Source organism: Leptopilina boulardi, unplaced genomic scaffold (assembly GCF_019393585.1).
Source record: "Leptopilina boulardi isolate dan_hultmark-lab unplaced genomic scaffold, ZJU_Lbou_2.1 LbouV2_366, whole genome shotgun sequence".
Classification (NCBI taxonomy): Eukaryota; Metazoa; Arthropoda; class Insecta; order Hymenoptera; family Figitidae; genus Leptopilina; species Leptopilina boulardi.
Window position 1 is genome coordinate 122564 of NW_026137936.1, and position 10897 is coordinate 133460.

Below are 10897 nucleotides of genomic sequence, written 5' to 3' on the forward strand. Positions count from 1 at the left end.
TGTTTAGTGATAGTTTTACCTTAATAAAAAAGTTTCTTTTTAATCAGGTAAAATTAAAATTAGTTTTTATTAAGACCCAAGTAGCACGGAATATTGCTTAAATGTCACGGTGATTTCAAGCGAGAATATTCTTGTGACATTCAGGCGATATCATAATGTCCGCTTCATGGGGACATTCCACGGTGATATTCCTGTGACATTCGCGTGATATTCGTATGATACTGAGGGAATATTCCCGGTGAAATTCATGTAATATTGAGGGGATATCCCTGTGATATTAAGCGGAATATTTCTGTGATATTGAGGGAATATCCCTGTGATATTGAGAGAAAATTCCTGTTATTTATAAAATTCTAAAATGTTTTTTGTTTTGATTGTTTTGAATATTTAAATAAAAAAATAAATAAATGGAAAAAAATAGAAAAAAATATTTTTTTTTAGAATTTTATAAATTATCTCATCAATATCACTGTAATATTCTCTCAATATCAGAGGAATATTCCCTCAATATCACAGGAATATTCCGCTCAATATCACAGGGATATCCCCTCAATATTACATGAATTTCACGGGAATATTCCCTCAGTATCATACGAATATCACGCGAATGTCACAGGAATATCACCGTGGAATGTCCCCATGAAGCGGACATTATGATATCGCCTGAATGTCACAAGAATATTCTCGCTTGAAATCACTTTGACATTTAAGCAATATTCCGTGCTACTTGGGGAATTGATTCTCTTTGATTATATATTTTCATTTCAAAAATGACAAACATAACGCGGACAGCACCGAAACTTCCCTGAACCTTGACTGAACAAGGTCCAAACGAGGTTGAGTTAATGTTTAAATGTCCGCGCATAATAAAGGTCAGTCACAGAGGTTGGCTGAATATTGGATTTGAATTTATGTTAAATATTAAAATTAAAGATTCTTGGCATATTGTGAGGGGATATTTAAGGAAATTAAAAATTCAAGACTTGTTAAATGTAATCGTTAAATATTCTGGAAATTTAGAAGGAGTATAAATACGGGAAAATAAAAAGAAAGCAAATGAATTTAAAAAACTATTGAAAATTGCATTTTCTATGACAAGGGAAAGTGTAAATAAAACAGAAATTAATAGACAATCATAAATACAGTTATATTTAATAGTAATAAATTATTATTACATTAAATTACAAATAGTGTTTAACTCTTTTGGCAAGAAATATTTTCAAATAGAAATGTTGTCTACAATGTGTGGTGAAACAAAAACTCAAATAAATCAACGATTTACTTAAAAAGAAAATTTTGTTTATTGCAAAATTTGTACTATAGACAAAAAAAAAATGCATTTTCGTAATGATTTACTCAGAAAATTCTTTGGATGAATTTTTTTCGCTCAATAAAATTATTGTTGAGAATATTTACTAGGATTTCTGCCAAAAAAATTCTGATAACTCGTTTTAATAAAATTTGCATTTAATTTTAATTTTTTTTTTTAATTTTAATTTTTTATTAGCACATGAAATGTGCCCACAGACTTTTTGTCGGCGAAGATAACTGAGTATGATTACCGACAGGTATTTGTTTATAATTAAAAATTGGTCAACAATTGAAAAAATTTCAAAATTTTTTTTAGACTATCGTCATCTATGGACCCAAACGCGGAAGTATGTAAAATCTCATTGGAATTGATTAATATTTGTCGAAGATACGATGATTTATGTTTAAAAATTGAATGAAATTTGGAAATAAAAATTTATTAGTTTTTTACATTTATTAAGTAAACTATTCATTTGACGAGAAAAATCCAGATGAAAAAAAGATGCGCCTTTTCATTTCCTACAAGATAGCATTTTTCAAAAATCAAAAATTTCGAATTTTATTTTTTCATCATTTTTGTTTGTTTGACTGGCTTTGTAGCTATTTTTTCATCATTTTTGTATGTTTGACTGGCTTCGTAGCGTGCAGCCGAACGCTTGGCGAGTTCTTATTTCCAGGTGCTCAGTTATATTTATTAGTAGTTACATAAAAATTAAATTTTTAAAGGTCTTTTTGAGAGTCTTCAGGCACATTTCATGTGTTAATAAAAAATTAAAATTAAAAAAAAAAATTAAAATCAAAATTAAATGCAAATTTTATTAAAACGAGTTATCAGAATTTTTTTGGCAGAAATCCTAGTAAATATTCTCAACAATAATTTTATTGAGCGAAAAAAATTCATCCAAAAGAATTTTCTGAGTAAATCATTACGAAAATGCATTTTTTTTTTGTCTATAGTACAAATTTTGCAATAAACAAAATTTTCTTTTTAAGTAAATCGTTGATTTATTTGAGTTTTTGTTTCACCACACATTGTAGACAACATTTCTATTTGAAAATATTTCTTGCCAAAAGAGTTAAACACTATTTGTAATTTAATGTAATAATAATTTATTACTATTAAATATAACTGTATTTATTATTGTCTATTAATTTCTGTTTTATTTACACTTTCCCTTGTCATAGAAAATGTAATTTTCAATAGTTTTTTAAATTCATTTGCTTTCTTTTTATTTTCCCGTATTTATGATCCTTCTAAATTTCCAGAATATTTAACGATTACATTTAACAAGTCTTGAATTTTTAATTTCCTTAAATATCCCCTCACAATATGCCAAGAATCTTTAATTTTAATATTTAACAGAAATTCAAATCCAATATTCAGCCAACCTCTGTGACTGACGTTTATTATGCGCGGACATTTAAACATCAACTCAACCTCGTTTGGACCTCGCGACTCAAGTTCCCGAACCTCGTCAAGCGAGGTTCAATAAAGGTTCAGGGAAGTTTCGGTGCTGTCCGGGAACCTAACATTTTTTTGGCATAAGGTCCCTTCTCTCGTGGAGCGTCACATTTGTTTCTTTATTTTGGACAAAAACATTTATTTCTGAAGAAAATAACTTTTTTTTATTTAAACTAAATAATAATTTATTTGAAATAAATAAATTTTTTCTTTGAAAAGAAATATACTTTTTCTTTTTGATATATGCATGAGCGACAATAAGGGTTGGTTAACTTTTTTTTTTTTTTTCTTTAATTTTCAAAGAATTTTTTCACGTCAAAACGAAACATGACGTGACCCTGATTTTTGTTTAAAGCAGCAGCAGATTTTGAGAGAGGGTGTATCTTAAAAGCTTGGAAAGCGCATTGAATAAGGGATACACAACCCCAAGGGCGTCGATGGATGATGGGCGGAGACGGGAAAAGCCAGGGGAATAAACGCTTGTTGCTCGTCTATGATACGGTGAACATATGCGATGTATATTGTCATACATGTGCATTTGCGTTTGTTTGCACTGATACAGATCTCTGTTCACGCATATTCTTTATGTGCACTAAAACCTCTTCATTAAACCTTTTGCCCTACATAAAGTATAGACAACATTTTTCCTCCCTTTTTTTCTTTTTTCATATATAACAATATAAATAATTAAAAAATTTCTTTAAATTCATTATCAATTTTTAAAGTCATGTGATTGAATAGTCAGGGTTGGACATAGTTATAACTGTAGAAAATCAATGAAATGTGCAGATAAATGATTAATAATAATCTTCAAATGATAGAATGGCGCTCAAATACACTTGGAAATGAGTAAAGGAACCCCGAAATTGAAATAAAAAGCCCTTATTAAATGTCGACATTTCTGCGATTAGATTTTCGCTTGTATCGCAAAGCTGGTCTGAAAAGTGAAAAATGATTATCAAAAATTTGTATTTCCTTTCTTTCCAATAGAAATGAAGTTTTTGACTCCTCTTTAAGTCGACAAATGAATTTACATTGCAAGAACGCTTTATAATTGCAAAATTTTGGGTGGCTCAACCCTGACTCACGCGTCGTTTAGCGTCATATCACACACAAAATAAACGCGTGATACAAACAACAAATTACGCTTTAAATTATTTTCACATATCTTAATGAACAATTTTAGTCAATTTACTTTGTCTTTGACATATTTTCTCTGCACTTAATTGTCTTTTTTTGAAACAAGAAAATTTTTTTTTGTTGAACGTTGTATTTACATACAAATACAGATGGAGCTAGTATGATAAAACAAAATAAACGCGATGGCTCATCTTTAACCACTGTCCAACCCTGACTACTGTCCTCTACTTCCCGGGTATATTATATACCTTATGCCGAAGGTTATAGAAATGTGTTTGGAAAATCTCAAAGATAATTCAATTAGTTGCAATTCGTGTATTGACCTGTTTAGTTCTGCTGTCAAAGTAAGTGTAGATTTTGTAATTTTATAAAGCTTTGAGTGTGCTCGCAGTTCTTAATTTGCGAACAAAAAAAATGTTAAGAGTATCAAACATTTTTTTTGTCATTTTAGTATAATTTCTTTTGTTTCGGGAGTGTTCGAAAATTTAAAACTCACGAAATTATTTTTTAAGGACAGGTCAAAGTCGATGCGATTTTCCCCATTGAGGCTCTATGTCTTGTGTAAGTTTAGTATCACCCAAGCAGCACGGTATATTCCCTGAATATCCGTTGAATACCACAGTAGAATATTCTCATGATCTTCTAGGAAAATCAAAATGTCCGCATCATGGGAATATTCCATAGTGCCATTCAGGGTATATTCCAGTGACATTAAGGGGATATTCAGGTGATATTGTGGAAATATTCCAGTGATATTGAGAGAATATTCCGCACGGTTACATTTAATTTTTTTTTTTAAATGTGTTTTTAATCTTCCTGCTTATTCAAATAACAATTTATAACATATTTCTATTATTTCAACACTTAAAAAAAATTCAATATAACCGTGAAATATTCCCTCAATAGCACTGGAATATTTCTTTAATATTACCCTCAATGTCACTGGAATATACCCTGAATGTCACTGTGGAATATTCCCATGATGCGGACATTTTAATTTTCCTGGAAGATCATGGGAATATTCCACGGTGGTATTCAAGGGATATTCAGGAGATATACCGTGCTGCTTGGACAGTAGTAAAAGTATATTTTAGTCAGACGAAACTGATACAATTTTTGTATATTATTGTTTTTTCGATACCCAGTAGTGAATGTAAATTTTAGTTACATTTTTGAAAATTAAAAAAATTTTTAAAAAAACTTTTTTAAAGTTAATTTTTTTTTTAAAATTACACAGTAAAAACAAAATCTTCTTTTAAGCTTATAAGTTGTCTTTTTTCAAGATGTAAACGGAAGTAGATCATATTGACTGAAAATCAGTACTCAAAAAATGTTTAAAAAGAATACCCTTATCTTACTATAAGTAAGATGTCATACGAGCTGAAATTTAGCTCTAAGCTTGTTGAAGAACTGAAATTCAGTTAGGTTTTAGACTATCATTTAGTCTTATGTTAAAAGAGGGCTGAAATTAAGCTTCCTTACAGACTGTCTTTCAGCGTTAACCTGGTGTGATAATAATCCTAAATTATGACTTAAAAGCATATTAGAATTTTGATATATATATATATATATATATATATATATATATATTTATATTACTTATAACAATTTTTTCTAATTTATAAATTTGCATTATTTAAATGAAAATGACGAGGAACTTTTATATTTAAAAAAATCTTGTCATTTTCATTTTCAATTCTGCAAACTAAATTTAAAAAATAACATTATACGTAATATATATATATATATATAAAGTTAGGAATTAACAGTTTAGAATAATTTAAGCTCTTCCAACAAGTTCCACACAGTTTTGTACTTTTGGTAATATTTAGCGACTTTTTTTCTAAATAGTATAGCTGAGAAAAAGGTGAAAGATATGCGTGCTTTGCTGGAATATTCGATATTAAAAACCCAGTAAAAAAACCCATTCTTGTGAATTATAAATGAATAAAACCAAAATTAAAACACGAGAAAATCATTTCTCAACCACGCTTCACTGTACGCGTATGCTATGGCGTTTTCACAACAGACGTTTTGCCTGTGACGTCACAACTACCACTTTAAGACTCGGCGGACTGACACCCAGCTCAAGTAAAGACTTTTAAAAAGTCACTGTCGTCTTTTTTTTACTTAAGACCAGTGAATTAAAAATCAGTCGAATTATAAGCTTATTTATAGTAAGAGAACCACTAACTCTTATTTTAAGCTAATTTTCATTATTAAATAAAGTTTCTTGCTTAAAATAAGTTAAAAATTAAAGTAAGCTTACATTCGGTTTCAGATTTTGTTTTTACTGTGTAATGAATTTTCTTTAAATCAAGAATATATTTAGCTTGAAAATATGTAAAATCTATTGACCTTATTTCTTTGAATCAAATTTTTTCTCTGAGAGTAAACTATATATTATAAAGTGTAAAACAACCTAGAGAAAGTTTGCTGTTTAATTATTTAGAAATATTAGAGTCTCTTATAGAAGTATAGGAAGTAATAAGTTTCAAGTAGTTAATAATTTCAGACACATTTAAATTATTAATTAGAATCCAATATTTTGTAGTTGATTGGTCTTTGAAAAGGAAAAAGGCAGGAAACATTTTTTGAAATGAATGGCTCTTATGTGCGAAAATTGTGATATTTTCTTAAATTTATTATTATAATATACTTTTATAACGATTTAAAAATTGTAAGGTGACTATAAAATGTTACTTTAATAATTAATTAAACAAAATATATCACAATTTTCGCATATACGAGCCATTTCTAATCACATTTTAGACATAGCCAGAAAAATTTAGACAAATTTAATATTTTAAGAATCAACTTCCCGACAAAATTAACATTGTCTTCCTACACGGAAAAAAAACTACAACTGAAGCGGTGAATGTTTTAGCCAAAACAGCTAAACATTTAGTCGAAAATGAACGAGCGTTATTGGCAATATCACCGGACTGGCGATATTGCATTTTAGTTAAAGAACAACATAACCGAAAAATGACAAATATGACAAATTATGTAGAGAGTAATATTAAATGCGTATTTTTAAATCTATTCAATTTTATATTTCATATTACAAACAATTGAAAATAAATTCAAATTAAAACTGTTTTAAAATTAAAGATCACAAAACTTGATATTTGTGATTTAAGAAATATTTCTTGGTAAGAACGGTAAATTTCCAAATATTTTCAATATGGCTGACGAATGAGATTCAACTTATGTTCACTTTAGCCGAATTGGCTAAACATTCGACTATTGCGGTGAAGCTAAATTCCCAGCGTTGGTTGTGTCTTTTTTCATATTAAATATATTCCCAAAATCGTTCGTTCACGTCTTACAATTTTTTTCCGTGTATCTAAACTTAAACAGTTCCTTTAAAATTAAGAATAATTTTTTGTTTTTTTTTGGTGAATATTCTGAAGTACATACCTATACCGTAAATTTGAAACTATTGAGAAGAAAAATTCGATTTCCAAGTTTGGATTATTTGACGCAGTATATATATGTAGCATCTACCTTTGCGAGGACCCTTAAAAGCTAGTAAAGAAGTAGATCCATTTTCTAGGTGATCGCAAAACGAAACCTATTCGAAATAACATTGGAATGGGAACGTGACCTTTGGGAATAACATCTCCGTTGCATATAAATTCTAATATTTCGATTTCAAGTGTGATTTTATACGCGTTTTGTGCGTTCTTTACAGTACTATGAAAACGTATAGCAACGTTGCGTGGCGAGTCGTAAATATTATGAGGGTCGATATAACCGCCTGGGATTTTCCTATCCCAAGAGGCCAAAACCCTGTTCTCTGCCAGTATATATGCTATACAGTATAGAAGAGGTATCTATATATGTAAACTCGATTTATACGAATGGACTTTCACGTTTGTAAATATCGGCAACGCGCTCTGCCTTTATTTACGGTGCTGGTTTCATTACCACCATTACTAAATGTTTACTCACTTTTAATTGAAACTAAATTCGATAAACCATTTTCTTTCTGTCAGCAATTTAATCAATAGCATTTCAATTGTATATATTTGTATCATGTCCAATTTTCTCACATTGTATAGCTCAAATTAACGCTTTGAATTTTAATTGTTGTACAAAACAACATTATATCGTCGGTTGTACAATATACATAATATTGTTAGAAAAAATTTTATGCCAAAAAAATACTGACCCAATTTTTACTAATACTTATACGAAAGTCAATCTTAAACTATCCGGAATTTCTGCGAAATGTCTGGCCATTTTTTTTCCTAAAATATTATAGGAAAAAAAAATTCTATTTCTGGAGTAAATTTTCTCTTTAAATTTGAATTCATGAAAAGTGAGCGACTAATTCACATTAGTAAGAATTTTTACTAATTTAAATTAGTAGCTCACTTTTCATTAATTTAGATTTAGAGAGTTACTAATTCAGAAGTAATTTTTTCTATTTCCGAAGTAAAAGTTGCCAAAGATGCTAAGAAATTTCGGATGGTTTAGGTTTTACTTTTTAAGTAGAAAAAAGTTACTTTGTGTATCATCTGTAACAATAGTTTTTAAAAAAATACTTCTACGAATGCGCATCTACTTTTCAAATCAACTCTTTCTTGTACGCATGGAAGTAGCTTCATCCAGCGGTGATGAATAAAACGATCACAATACTTTATTTTTGATAAGTAGTTTTTGGAAAACTCACATTCGTCGGTTTAGTGCTCGAAAGAAACATTTTCCGACGAAATTGTGTAGAAAAAGGTAAATAAAAAAGTAAAAAAATATAAAAAATTTTCAAAAACTATTATTAAGATGACAATTTTTTAGGTCTAAAGTAAATTAAAAATCATCAACATTTGCTACAAAAAGAGGAGAAGGGGAGGAAACATGTGTTTGCTTCAAAAAACATGAACTCCATTAATTTCAAATGATTCGCATGTTTATTTATATATATATATATTTTTTCTCTCTTTCTTTCTCCTTCCGGTCAAGGGTTCGGCCTTTATTCGTCTCATTAGTTTAGCGAATAGGGAAAAGTATATATGACTACAAATGATTATAATCCATACAAACAAGCGTCAACGAGCTTTTGAGCGTTATAGAATGGTAAGAATTGTCGTTGAGACCCCCCATGGTGGTTCCCCAGTGGGACCCATGGGATTCCCTTGACTCCGTGCACTATAAGTCGAGAGCACAAACCCCATTCCAACCCCCTCTATTTGAGCCCCCCTTTTTCAACCTCTGATCTCTCTGATCTCATCCAGTCTCATCTCCGGAACTCATGCTCATCTGCTGACAAAAGAGCATCTGTGCGATTCCATCTATATATATATATATATATATATATATATATATGTATATAATACACGTTGCTCACTATTCTCTCAATGCAACCTGTTCGCACAAATATATATATATATATATATATATATAGGTTACTGTGAATTCATTATCCATCTAATGTAAACATATTGTTGGTACATGTATCAAAACGAGGGCGAGAGTAGTGTCCCTTGACATATTTCACAACATTTTTCTAACAACCCCCCCTCCCCCTATCTTCTTTCCCTGAAAAAAGTGCCGAAAAATGATATTAATCTTGAAAAACTTAATAATACTAATAATTTTCTCTAAAATAAAGGAGAGTAGGGTCAATCCATTACATTTCGACTGAAGTCGTCGCTGACTAATTTTTAAAAATTATAATACTTTGCAGGAATGATTTTGAAGTTATCAAGATCACGAAATGAAAAGAATTTTATTAAAATTTTAATTATTTATTGCAAAATATGAATTTAAAGTTTATGAGGTGCTGAAAACTGTCAATTGTTTAGCCATTAAAAAATATGCAAAAAAAAACAGATTTTACCATAAAAATAAAAAAAAATTGTTGTAATTTACTAAGAATGAATAAATTTATCATTATCAATTGATATAATTATTTAAATATGTGAAATAATATATAAAATATGATTTTCAAGTTCGCCTGTCAAATAACCTAACTTTGCAAATTTCATCTATTAAATGTGAGAAAGAGAAGTCATTAAATTGAAAAAAACCTTACCAAATATAAAGTACCTGTGACTAACTTTTAGTTTTTCTTAGCACTTTTTTCCTTTTTTCTTCATAAATGTGAAATAAAAAGCAATAAAAATTGGCACTTTGCTTATTTTCACTATTTTCAAATGTAAATAACTTTCTTGGAGAAAACTGAAAAATTACAAAACTTGGGCAACATCTAATTGATCACTAAATACACACACTGGAAAAAAATTCGCTTTGGTCCCGAATATACTTTTTGAGATAATTATGTTTAAACTTTTCACAATTTTTATCAGGTTAATACATGTAGTTTTTTAAGGACGAAGTTAGGTTTTATTAGTTAAACATTTTGAACTAACTTCAATTTTATAAAAATCACATGCATTAACCTCATAAAAATTGTGAAAAATTTAAACATAATTATCTCAAAAAGTATCTTCGGGACCAAAGCGAACTTTTTTCCAGTGTGTGTATTTAGTGATCAATTAGATATTGCCCAAGTTTTGTAATTTTTCAGTTTTCTCCAAGAAAGTTATTTACATTTGAAAATAGTGAAAATAAGCAAAGTGCCAATTTTTATTGCTTTTTATTTCACATTTATGAAGAAAAAAGGAAAAAAGTGCTAAGAAAAACTAAAAGTTAGTCACAGGTACTTTATATTTGGTAAGGTTTTTTTCAATTTAATGACTTCTCTTTCTCAAATTTAATAGATGAAATTTGCAAATTTAGGTTATTTGACAGGCGAACTTGAAAATCATATTTTATATATTATTTCACATATTTAAATAATTACATCAATTGATGATAAATTTATTCATTTTTAGTAAATTACAAAAACATTTTTTATTTTTATGGTAAATTCTACGTATTTTTGCATATTTTCTAATGGCTAAAAAATTGACAGTTTTCAGCACCTCATAAACTTTAAATTCATATTTTGCAATAAATAATTAAAATTTTAATAAA